The sequence below is a fragment of the Nyctereutes procyonoides genome, unplaced genomic scaffold (genome assembly GCF_905146905.1).
Source record: "Nyctereutes procyonoides isolate TBG_1078 unplaced genomic scaffold, NYPRO_anot_genome, whole genome shotgun sequence".
Lineage (NCBI taxonomy): Eukaryota > Metazoa > Chordata > Mammalia > Carnivora > Canidae > Nyctereutes > Nyctereutes procyonoides.
In genome coordinates, this window is record NW_026575043.1 from 50123180 (window position 1) to 50134461 (window position 11282).

At 49.2% G+C, this 11282-nt stretch overlaps 1 long non-coding RNA gene across 1 annotated transcript; it reads right to left on the minus strand.

Annotated features, from left to right (window-relative positions):
* Positions 1–1299: 1299 nt before the first annotated feature.
* Positions 1300–10562, minus strand: LOC129507543 (uncharacterized). Its single transcript, XR_008664029.1, has 3 exons — positions 10425–10562; positions 9354–9493; positions 1300–2338 (listed from the first exon to the last, which is right to left on the minus strand). It is a non-coding gene; the product is annotated as an uncharacterized LOC129507543 (long non-coding RNA).
* Between the last annotated feature and the right edge of the window lie 720 nt (positions 10563–11282).

Genomic DNA, 11282 nt, shown 5'->3' on the forward strand with positions numbered 1-11282 from the left:
GTGGGCTGAAGGCAGCGCTAAACCGCTAAGCCACCCGGGCTGCCCCATCACCAGAATTTTTATCTCAACTAGGTTATTGGGATGAATATCTAGAATGATCTATATCTAGAAGATCTAATCCAAGGAGGGCAAATCTGTGCCATTTCTGCCACCGCTGCCCTCTCCTGTACACTTGGCAGACGTCACTAATCAATCACAGCACGCCTTTCTGCTGGGCTCAGATGCAGTCTCGGGGCATCAGAGTTGCCACTTGATGGGGGCACAGGTAACCATCCCTGATTCATCACACCCCTCCTTTCAGAGAAGAAAGAACTCAGGCCCAGTGGGGAAGGTAAACTCTCCCAAGTTAGATTCCTTTCTTAGAGGCAGAGGTGGGTTTAGTCCTAAGGCCTTGGAAGCTTCCAAAAACCCAGTCATTTGAAGTCTTGGCTGTAGCTGGTGATTGTCCATAAGGCCCTTGCAGAGGTTTCCTTTTCAGGCAGGAAATTTAGAAAATGCAGAAAGATTCTGTTCTTAAGACCCAGGGTATGAGCCTGTTTGGTAATCTGCCTGCTTGGAGAAACACCATCCATCTTCCAAGGAACGGCTTCTCCTCGAGGCCAGAATGCTACCACCAACCACGTAACAGCTGGGCTGGAAGGCCCCGGGACCTTCAGGAAATATAGTGTGTGTGTACGTATGGTACTAGGCCGGGGAGCAAGAAGGGCTGTTCTTGGAGCAGTTTGTAAAACTTTCTGTGGTTCAATCTGGACATCTTGAAGTTACAGAATGCTGAATATGGAGGGAAGGAAAAGGAACCTGACTCCAGTTGCTTTGGATTTCTTCCCTGCAAAGAAGGCGCAAAATCAAATTTTCATCCAGATGGAATTCCCTGGGGTCCTAGTGGACCACCAGCTCTACTCCTGAGCTTTGAAATGCCCCTAGGAACCAGCTTGGTGGCTAAGAGTACTCTCCGTCTGCTGGCTCTTCACTTCCTTCCTCCCCTTATCCACCACCACCACCACCTCCTGCCAGATAACATCCCCCCCCCCACCCCAGCCGTGAGCTGAGGAGAAAATCACACAATAGTAGAGACGAAAAATAGCTGCCATGTATTCAGCTTAAATTAGCTCAGAAGAAAGGCTCCCTCCCTCCATTGAGCGGGCAGCAATTGTTTATGCCAACGTGCTATTTGCATCGTGCCTTCTTAGATTTGAAAGTCTAATGATTAAAAGCAAATCTTAGTTTTTCTTTTTCACCACTTAAGAGGGGAAAAAAAAAAAAAACAACAACCCACCAGCTTGGCTAGTTCTTCTTGTTTAAAAATACCCCGACTTCCAGAGCTAGAGTGAGGATTTTGGAAAGCCTGGTGCTAGGATAGGAGGCAGACAATAGGCCTTTCTGGAGTGGTAAGTGATGAGGTGCTGAAGGTGGGGGAGGGGCCTTTGCGTCCTCACTCAGATGCCGACGTCTATCTGTCTAGGTGGGTTCGGAATGCAGTGGGCTTATTTCATCATCAGCTGTATTTCATGGGTTATTTATTGAGCATCTACTATATCTTGGACACTGGGCATTCAGCGATGAGTGAAACAAAGTCATTTTGACCTTAGAGTCCAGCAGGGGAGATGGATAAGGAGCCACCCAGCAATATATGAATCACAACTCATGGAGCCCTGGGGATGGAAAACCAACAGGGGGCCAGTAACAGGAGATGGGGGGGCACCCACTGTGGAGGAAGCAGGTGCAAAAGTCTTTCTGAGGAGGTGACATTTGAGTTGAGATCTCAAGGAGGAGAAAGAGGAAGGGATTATCATTCTAGGCCAGGGTCCCTCAAACATGGCACTGGTGATGCTTGGGACCATTTGTTGTGGTGGAGGGACAGTCCTGTGCATTGCAGAATGTTGAGCAGCATCCCTGGTCTCTACACACTAGATGCTGGTGGCACACTCCCTTTCTTTCACCCCCAAGTTGTGACAACCAAAGATGTTTCCAGACATTGCCATATGTCCTCCAGGTGGGGACGACGGAGGGGGGCACCAGGTGGGGAGGTATAGAATCACCACCATTCTAGACAATAGAAGCAGCAAACACAAAGACCCCAGGGGACCGGTGAGCAGGGTGGACAAGGGATGAGCTGTGCAGGGGGCCGGAGAGTTGGAGCATCCAGGCTGGGGAAGGTCTCGAAGGTCTTCCGAGGGCAGTGGCAAAGCCCTGGGTGGGCAGGCGAGGAGGGGACAGTTTCAGGAATGCCGTGTCACTATCTGATCTTCACTGGTTTGAGCCAAGGCATGAGGTCTTGAGTAGGCTGTCTCCTGGCCAGATCACTAGGGTCCAGGTCCAGCCTGCTGCCATCTGCAGCCTTGCAGAGAAAAAGGAAATCAGACAGAGAGAGATGGGAAATCTCAAGAAGGAAGATTCTTGAGTGACAATGACACAGAAATTGGTTTTAAAAGTAATATTTAGCATCTTTAGAGATTTGAAGGCTGCCTAGGGAAGGAGGACGTTGACTGGCCATTCTCTATCTATATAGACAAGGCGTGACACCGCAGCTCACGGGGGTAGGAAGTGACCCTCAGGCTCTCCTGGTCACATCCTCCCCTTCCTCCCATGGTGGTCCACTCCATCCTCCCATGGTCCTTCTAGGAAGCAGTTTCTCCCTCGACCTTGGCCTCAGGCAACCCTAACGCTGCTCTCTGGAGCCACTCAGGGAAGTCCCCTCTGTCTTCCTCAGAGGAGAGTCCCCAGGTTCGCCAACCTCCTTCCGATCCCCTACTTTACTATTGAGGAGAGAGTTAACAGGGCTGTCTCTGGTGGAGACGATATAGTAAAATGGATGGTATGGATGGGAGGTGGCAGTTGGATCCCATCCCACGTGGCTGATGTGGGCACAGTGGCAGGCAGTGGGTGTGGATGAGCTCTGTGGGGCCTATGGCTCTACCCCTAGAATCCGATCCCACGGACTCCAGCAGTCCCAGGACTGGGTGGCAGGGCAGCCAGGCATGCAAAGGATGGGGGCTGGGAAAACCATTTTTGGAAGCTGGGGATACTCAGCCAAGCACCTTCCAAGAAGGATGCAGAGTCAATTGGGGTCCTGTTCCTTGGGGGGGCCGACCTCTCCCCACCCCAGCCCTGCCCGACTTGGGGCAGCGGCAGCTTAAGTGTGTCTTGGACAATTAATGCAATGCATTGGTCATCCAAGATTGTAGCCATTTCCCTTTGTTTATTTTTCTATCTGTGTTGCTAATAATAATAATAATATTAATAATAAAATGGGTACTTATGAACTCGTGTAAGTTCAAGTAACTGCTATGTAGCTACAGTGTAGACACCAGGCTACCCTCATGGACTGGTCCAGCCGCAGCAGGGGCTCCCACCCTGGCCCGCTGGCTTTCCGACCAGCCTCCTAGGGAGCGCTGAGCAGCACCCTGCAAACCCCGGGCAGCCAGCGGGGCAGTGCCTGGCGGGAGCGGGCAGTAACAGGGGGCCCGGCCCCAGCACAACTGTGAGATGCACAAAGTCTTTTCTGGCTCCTTCCTCCCCCTGATAAGGCACCCCTTCCCTGGGGCCCCCGTGCTCCCTGCCCCAGGGAGTGCTGTGGGCTATTCCTCTCCCAGCCCGTGCACACCTCCCAAGCTTGCTGTCAGAAATAAATCTGCAGACAGCCCAGGCCTTGGCGCACGCACAGAGGCCACAAGCCCAAAGGGCAGAATGTCGGGCACGCGGTCACCTGAGCGTGGTGGTGGCTTTGAGAGCCTGTGCTCCTCATGGGCCTCCCCACATCGGTCCCACAATCCACACAGTGCTGCTGCCATGCCATGGTCCTCTGGCACCACTGAAACTCCCAACTTTTTTGGCCTATGTGTGGATTTTAAGTGCCACCATTCGAGCTACTTGAAGGGTTCTAGAACAATCTTCCCCGTATTTCTAGTCACACTCACTACATCTTCTGCTGACCCCAGTATCAAACAACCCTTATGCCTTCTTTTCCTGAGACTGCAGGTCAAATATTCATTCAACAAATATTTACTAATTGCCTCCTGCACCCCTGGGAAAATAGGAAAGAAGGGTGGCACCTGCCTTCAAGGAAAACTGAGTCCAGGGGAAGGGACAGACAAGTCCTGAGAGAGGTCCTGAGGTCCCAGAGGAGCACCTGACCCTGGCAAGGCTTCTCAGAGGAGGGGACTTCTGAACATTGACTTGAGATTTGAGTAGAGAGTAGGAGTGGGAAGTAGGGAACAGTGTGCTGGGTAGAGGAACGTAGAGGCAAGATCATGATTTGTTGAAAGCCTGACACTGGGCATTTGTTCTGTTCTCACCTACTGTCCCCCAAGCATGGCATCAGGTCTTGGGAGACCCCCCATTCCCAAACAGGAGGTGTCCTGGCTCAGGCATAGAGACCTCAACGTCTCCCGCCATGTCTTGGTCCTGGCAGTTGGCCCTCAGGTCCTGGAGAAGATGATGTCCTGGGAGAGTTTTATGCTTGCTAGAGTCAGTTCATGCTTAGGCTGCCTGAGATCCTCTCTGCATCTCTCTCTGGCCCCGTGGGCCTCCCTCCGTGTCCCTGACTGCCTGCACACGCTCTCTCTGGGTCATAGTGCCTCTTCATCGGGTTCTTCAAACCATGGGCATCTCTGCTGTGGATGGGTTAGCAGTCAGCCCTCCCTCTAAAGCATTTTCTTCCCTGTCTTTGCTTCTGCTTCACAACCCTTTCTACCTCCTCTTGTGACCTGTGTCTCTGATCTCTCTGAGGCCCACACAACTGTCTTGCCAGAAAGATATCTCACCCTGGCCTCTTTCCTAGAGAGTCTATGTCACTCTGTGGCATAGGCCACTGGAGTGTTGAGGTCAAGGACATGGAAATTTACTGATGGAAAGACCCTACTCTAAGGGTTTCCAACTAACCATGACAGGTGTGATGGGCAAAATACTGGTTTGTTACAGAGTAGCTGAAGAAGACCTAGGGATCATAGTGGGCCACAAGCCAAGTCTGTAATATAGCATAAAATGTGGGAATGTGTCAACCCTCTTGATGGGATGGTGTCCCACTGTCCTTATAAATGTATGTCAGGGTTTGAAGAATAGGAAACATAGTTCCTTTGCTGACTCTCATGGTATGTGTCTGTGTGGTTGCTGTAAATTATCAGGGCTTGTTTTACCTGCTTCAACTTGACTCAACATGCATTTCTTAAGGCACTCCCTGTTGTGGATAATGACCTCACCATCAATTTCTCAGCGCCAGCAGTTCCCCCAAAGCCTTCCTTGGATTTTTCTTAGCTTCATGCAGCCTGCTAGCACTTAGTATATCCTTAACCCTCAAGATTATTGGAGGGAGTAAATGAAATAATGAATGTCAATAGAATTGCACAATACCTGGCACACAGTAGGTGCTCAGGAAACATGGTTTCTCTTCTCAATAGCCCAACCAAAACATCCCCAGGAATCCCACCTCTAAGGAAATGTTCCTGAAAAAAAATGGAGAATTGGAATAGAGAGGTGGTGGGTATCACCCATTTTCTTAGGTGCTGGTGCATTGGTAGACATGGGGAGGGGGACCCAAGACTCCTAAAGACACCCTCCAGCTGCTGTGGAATCAGCATGCATCAGGGCGAGGCTCAAACTTAGGAAGCTGGAGAGCCTCTGGAAGACCAGTTCCCTCCAAGGCCCCAAGATGGAGGCCAAGGGCATTCACTGAGGCCAGATGAGACTGGTCACACGTGATGAGCACCCTTGTCTATGGCTGGGCCAGGCTGAGAACATCCAAAACTTGGGCCATAGAGTCCTACCCTGAGCTTGTTTCTCTCTCCCTGTGCTTTGATCTTGCACCAGGGTCCACTCCACCAACTTTACCGCATGATTCATCCGGTTGATTACTCTCAAAGTTAGGAAAATTCTCAATTGTAAAAAGGCTTTCTCTCTATGTAAATTATGCTGTTACCTTTTCTATACAAAAAGTATATATATCTATAAATATTATACATATATATTATATATATATATATATAAAGATGAATTCTTGTACAGACCAAATGGACCAATGGTCCAAATTGTTTTCTCTGTGTTTGTGCTGACTGTTGCAGAATGAGTTAATGTAAGAAGTTGGTTTCATGTTTTCCTTTTGGGGCCACTTCTTTTCTTCCCTTTTTATCTTTGTCTGTCTCGGTCTCTGTCTCTCTCTTACTCATTGCCAATGTCTCATTGCTGAGAAAGAACAATCGATTCAGATGCCATCCAGGAAAAGAAGGCCAGATGGATGGAGGGTCCACTGTGTATATTTGTACAGAATCATTTATAAAGTTTTCTACACTTCTCAAAAAAGTATTTCTAACTTGGGCTGTTGGACAGGTTGTGAGCCTCTGAGCCGGCAAGCCTATTGTTTCTTGTGTTTAGTGCAATGTTTAGTGAGAATCCAATTGTCTGAATTATTTATGCCAATAAAGAATTTGAGAATTACTGCATCACACTGCCGCCAAAACAGGTGTGAATTCTGTTGTTTGCTGTACAGAAGAAAGAAATCCTGAGATGTGACGGTGGCCAGTATATTAGCCAGTTCTTGCTGCAATAATGGGGCATAACAAATTTTCCCAAAATGCCATTGCTTACAACAACTAGCATTTATTCTCATGCTCCTGGGTCTGTAGGTTTTGGCTTGCTTAACCAAGTCTCCTATTTAGGCTTCTGGTCAACTTCAAGTTTGCTTTACACGTCTCTCTGTTTCAGCACCCCTGCTGAAGGAAAACCTTCCTGGACCATGCTCGTCCTATAGCCGATCACCAGATCAGAAGAGCCAAGCCAAACTGCACAAATACATTCAAAGCATCTTCTCAAATTACATCCGCTAATATTTCAGTGGCCAAAGCAAATCATATGACCCAGTCTTTCTTTTTTTTTAATTTATTGAGAGAGAGAGAGAGGGAGAGCGAGAGCAGGCGTGCATGCATGCTCGAGCAGGGGGAGGGGCAGAAGGAGAAAGAGACTCTCAAGCAGGCTCTGCACTGAGCGCAGAGCCCAACGTGGGGCTCGATCTATGTCCCTGAGATTATGACCTGAGCTGAAATCAAGAGTCAGAAGTTTAACCTACTGAGCCACTCAAGTGTCCCTACCCAGCCTTTCAACAAGATGGGGCTATAAACTTCACTCAGACCAGGAAGGAAAGGAAAGTGAGTGTTTGCTGAACAGTAATGTGGCTTATCACTGCCTGGCCAAGTATTGTTCCAGCCAGTCAGCCACAGGTGAGTTTTCTCCCTAGAGGTAATACGGTATGATTAATAAGTCCACACACATACACACACACACTCTACATACCCACACGCAGATACAGCTCTGCATATTGACCACCTGCTCTGTGCCCAAATCAGAAAATACTTAGCATTGTCTCACTAATCCTTACAACTATCCAATTCCACTTGACAGACAGGGAAGCTGGGTGCAAGGGGATGAAATAATTGACCCAACCCAAGGCAAGAACCTGAAGCTCATGCTTTCTTGAGTATACACACAGCACAGCGGCTCCTAGGTACCTTGGATTGCTGAAGCCACTTTACAAAGTGCTTCTGTGAAACAAGATCTCTTCTAACGTGGAAAGTCAGTCAGGGAGGCAGGAAATATTCCACTTTCACGAGCACGATTTCTTCCCACTCACCATGATCAAATAGGGAGGTGGGTTTGAGGGGCCCCATTTTTACAGATGGAGAAACTGAGGCTCCATAAAGTGAAAGTCTCATGCAGCGTCTGAACCTCAGTCCTGGGCTATACTACCCAGGCCAGTGGTATGACCTGGCTGGACGGGGATGTCGACTTTCAGAGCCCTGATTTATTTGTGGAATTGAGATAATGGCTCTCACTTCAAAGAGCTGTACTCAGAATTGAAAGCAGGTAAAAAAAAAAAAAAAAAACGAAACAAAAAAAACACTTAACACCATTCTTGGCGCCAACAACCAATAGATATTACTTATTTCAAGCCCAGACCTGACATTTAGCTCTGGGTCAGTATTGACTTGGGGAGGAGGTGTGGGACAAAACCAGAATCTTCCATCCTCATTGCTCCTATTTCAAGCAAAGAGAAGGGGCCAGAGTCTTCCCTGGGGCCTGGAACTAATTGACTGTCCCGGTTCTGGCTTGTGGTCCTCTGTGGCCGCAGGGCCACCATTAATCAGGCACAGCAGGTGTTGAACTGAGGGAAGGAGGCCTTGCAAATCAGCGGAACTGAACAGCTCATTAACCTCCGTGCATGAGCTGCAGGGGAAGTACCTGGGAGCCAGCAGCCAGGCACAGAGGAGGCCACCCAGTTGCCCAGGTGGCAGAGACAAGGGCTCTCAGTCCCTTCTGGCCCCTGGGTTCCTCCTCACGTTTGCCCCACTTGAGACCCTCCGGAGCCCACCCCCATCTCCCGCCTCCTATCAGCTTGTTCCCAGACACCATGCTAAGCAAGTTATATTTGTTATCGCATTTAATCATCATCATTGTCCTGTGAAGCAAATACTACATTGTCCCTCTCATACAGATGAAGCAAACTGAGGCTCAGAGAGGCTGACTTACCCTAAACAGTACGATGCTAAGCATGGAGCCAGGCTCCAAATCCTGACAATAGGAACCTGGGACCCACGTTCTGATTGGCAGTGCTGGATGGACTCCATGCAAGACAGTTTGCCATGAATTCAAGCAATTGCCATGAATCATTGGTTCTCACCCAGGGGCAGTGTGGCCCCCCGGGGCATTTGGCAGTGCCCCACTGGAGAATGCTACTGACATCTAATAGCAAGAAACCAGGGATGCTGCTCAACATCCTGTAATGCACAGGACAGACCCCCAGCCCCCCACCATCTCACATACACAGATAATGCAGAATTATCCAGCCCAAAAGGTCAGTGTTCCCAAGGTCAAGAAACCCTGCTACAAATAGTGCTAGGCTTAGAGCGGGGAGGGGAGCTCTGGCTGAGTCTAAGGGGGAGCAGTTAGGAAAGCTTTCCTGGAAAAAGGCAATTCAACTTTCGTGTTATAGATGGGGCAAGAGAAGCCATATGAATTGCTAAGGGACAGATTCAAACTCAGGTATTAGTCACTGAACACCTTCCACATGGTGGGCATGGTGCCACGGAGGCCACCAATCCATGCATTAAAAATCATTCACTCAGGGGATCCCTGGGTGGCTCAACGGTTTGGTGCCTGCCTTTGGCCCATGGGCGTGATCCTGGAGTCCCAGGATCGAGTCCTGCGTCGGGCTCCTTGCATGGAGTCTGCTTCTCCCTCCTCCTGTGTCTCCTCCTCTCTCTCTCTCTCTCTCTCTCTCTCTCCCTCTCTCTATCATAAATAAATAAATAAACAAATAGATAAATAAATAAATAATATAAAAATCATTCATTCAGACATTAACCTACTACATCAGAGTCCTCGGAGGTAGGAAGTCATCCCCGTGCTGTGTGGTGGACGTTGACCCCAGGAGGTGGCCGGTTGTGTGTGCTCAAGCTTGTACAGTCAGAGGGGCCCAGCTGAGAGTGGAGCCTGGTTCTCCCATCATCTGCCATGAGAACAACAAACCGAGAATGTCGATGTCCGGTGTCTGTCAGCCCCCAAGCAGGTGGGCCTAAGCCCGGAGCACCCTGATGCACAGGCAGGTTGGTGACCCCGGGATCTGCACTTGAGTCTGGGCTGTAAACCACTTAGCAGCTCTGCGACCTTGGGGCAGTCGCTTCGTTTCTTAGAGCCTCCACTGCTCATCTGTCAAATGGACCTGAGGACAGAGTCTCTGTCCTGAGATCATTATGAAGACTCGGTGACATGGCATAAATTACTGAAAGTGTTTAGCACAGGGTAGGCCCTCGGGGCATGTTTTAGTTTGGGACATTCTGGGAAACAGGGTTGGGACTTGGATGGGGGACACGTGTGGAAGGCCTTGATTTGCCAGGATGGGGTTTTGGGGGCTAGGCCTGATGAGCGGTGGGAATAAGGGGTCACCGGTCAGTTGATGTGAAGTGCTCGGACACGTGAATCTCACGGAGCACTGGGGTGAGCTTCCCTCCTTCCTGAAACAAACATCCTGGGGGAAGGATGCCCCTTAGCCTTTCCTACATCTTCCAAGATGCTCCAAGAGGTCCAGGCAGCACTGAATTGGGGGTGAAGAAGGTATGGCCTGTGCAGGTGGCTCAGGCTCCAGCAGGAGTGGAGTTGGGCAAAGGAGGGGCTCTGGCCTCTGACTTGCACTCCCTTCTCATCGGCCTACAGGTCCCAGGGGTGTACCGCCCTCAAGCCCCTGCTTTACCTTCCAGAGCTGACCTCCCCATGTTCACATGAGCGTGCACACACATACACACATTCTTGCATTCCCCCACTTGCAGACTGTTCAAATTCCCACTGCTCGTCCACACGCGCACACACACACCCCTTGATCCCCACACTCCCTCACCCCTACTCCCTCACCCCACTCTTTCCCACTGGTTGCAGTTGGGTACCTGCAAGCCTTATTTGACTTCCGCATTTGTGTTGCTAAGACATGCCTGAAGGTCACTGCTTGTCTGAACAATCCACGATCATTGCTCCAGGAGTGGGCTGCTGGTTCTGGGGCTGCAGGCAGGCTGGCTGGCGCTTGCCTGCCTCCAGCTCTATGCCATGTCATAAATGTCCCTGCCTTCCAAGGGCTCTAAATCACCACAATGTCTGGCAATTGGGTCATTGTTTCCCCTGCACCATTTATAACTCAGGAGGCTCTCCTGGGACTTTACGCACAAGTGAAACGCCACCTCAGCCACTAATGAGCCAAACAAGGAAAAACACATTCTTAGGCCCCAGAAAGAGTGACTCTAGCCAGTATATGGAATTTTCCTGAAATATGTTCATGGCAGGTTAATGAGTGTGATCAAACGGCAAAAGCGCATTGGGTGAAACTAAGTTAAGTACATTTCTTTGCTACGGGACTTGTCAGAGTCTTTACTATGCTCACGCACCTTATAAACTCTCTCAGAGGGAGTTAGAGTATATAAGTTTCCCAACTTAGTTGTCCCCAGAGCCTTTTATTCACTGTATCTTAGAGGATTCGTGTTGCATGGAATGCTTTGAGAAACATTGCTCTCATCCATGGAAAAAAATCAAAGTATATTCTTAGACCTTGATGGTTCACATGTCCTGGACCATTAAATGAAAAGGAAAAAAAAAAAAAACAACTTATGGAAGCTGATATATTGTCTTAGCTTTTTATTTTACCAAGTAGAGACATTAAAAAAAAAAAAAAGCAAAACCCAGATAGGATCTCTGCAACTTACTATCATACTGTTTTATAAAAGAAAATCTAGCTTATTACCAAAAAAAAACAT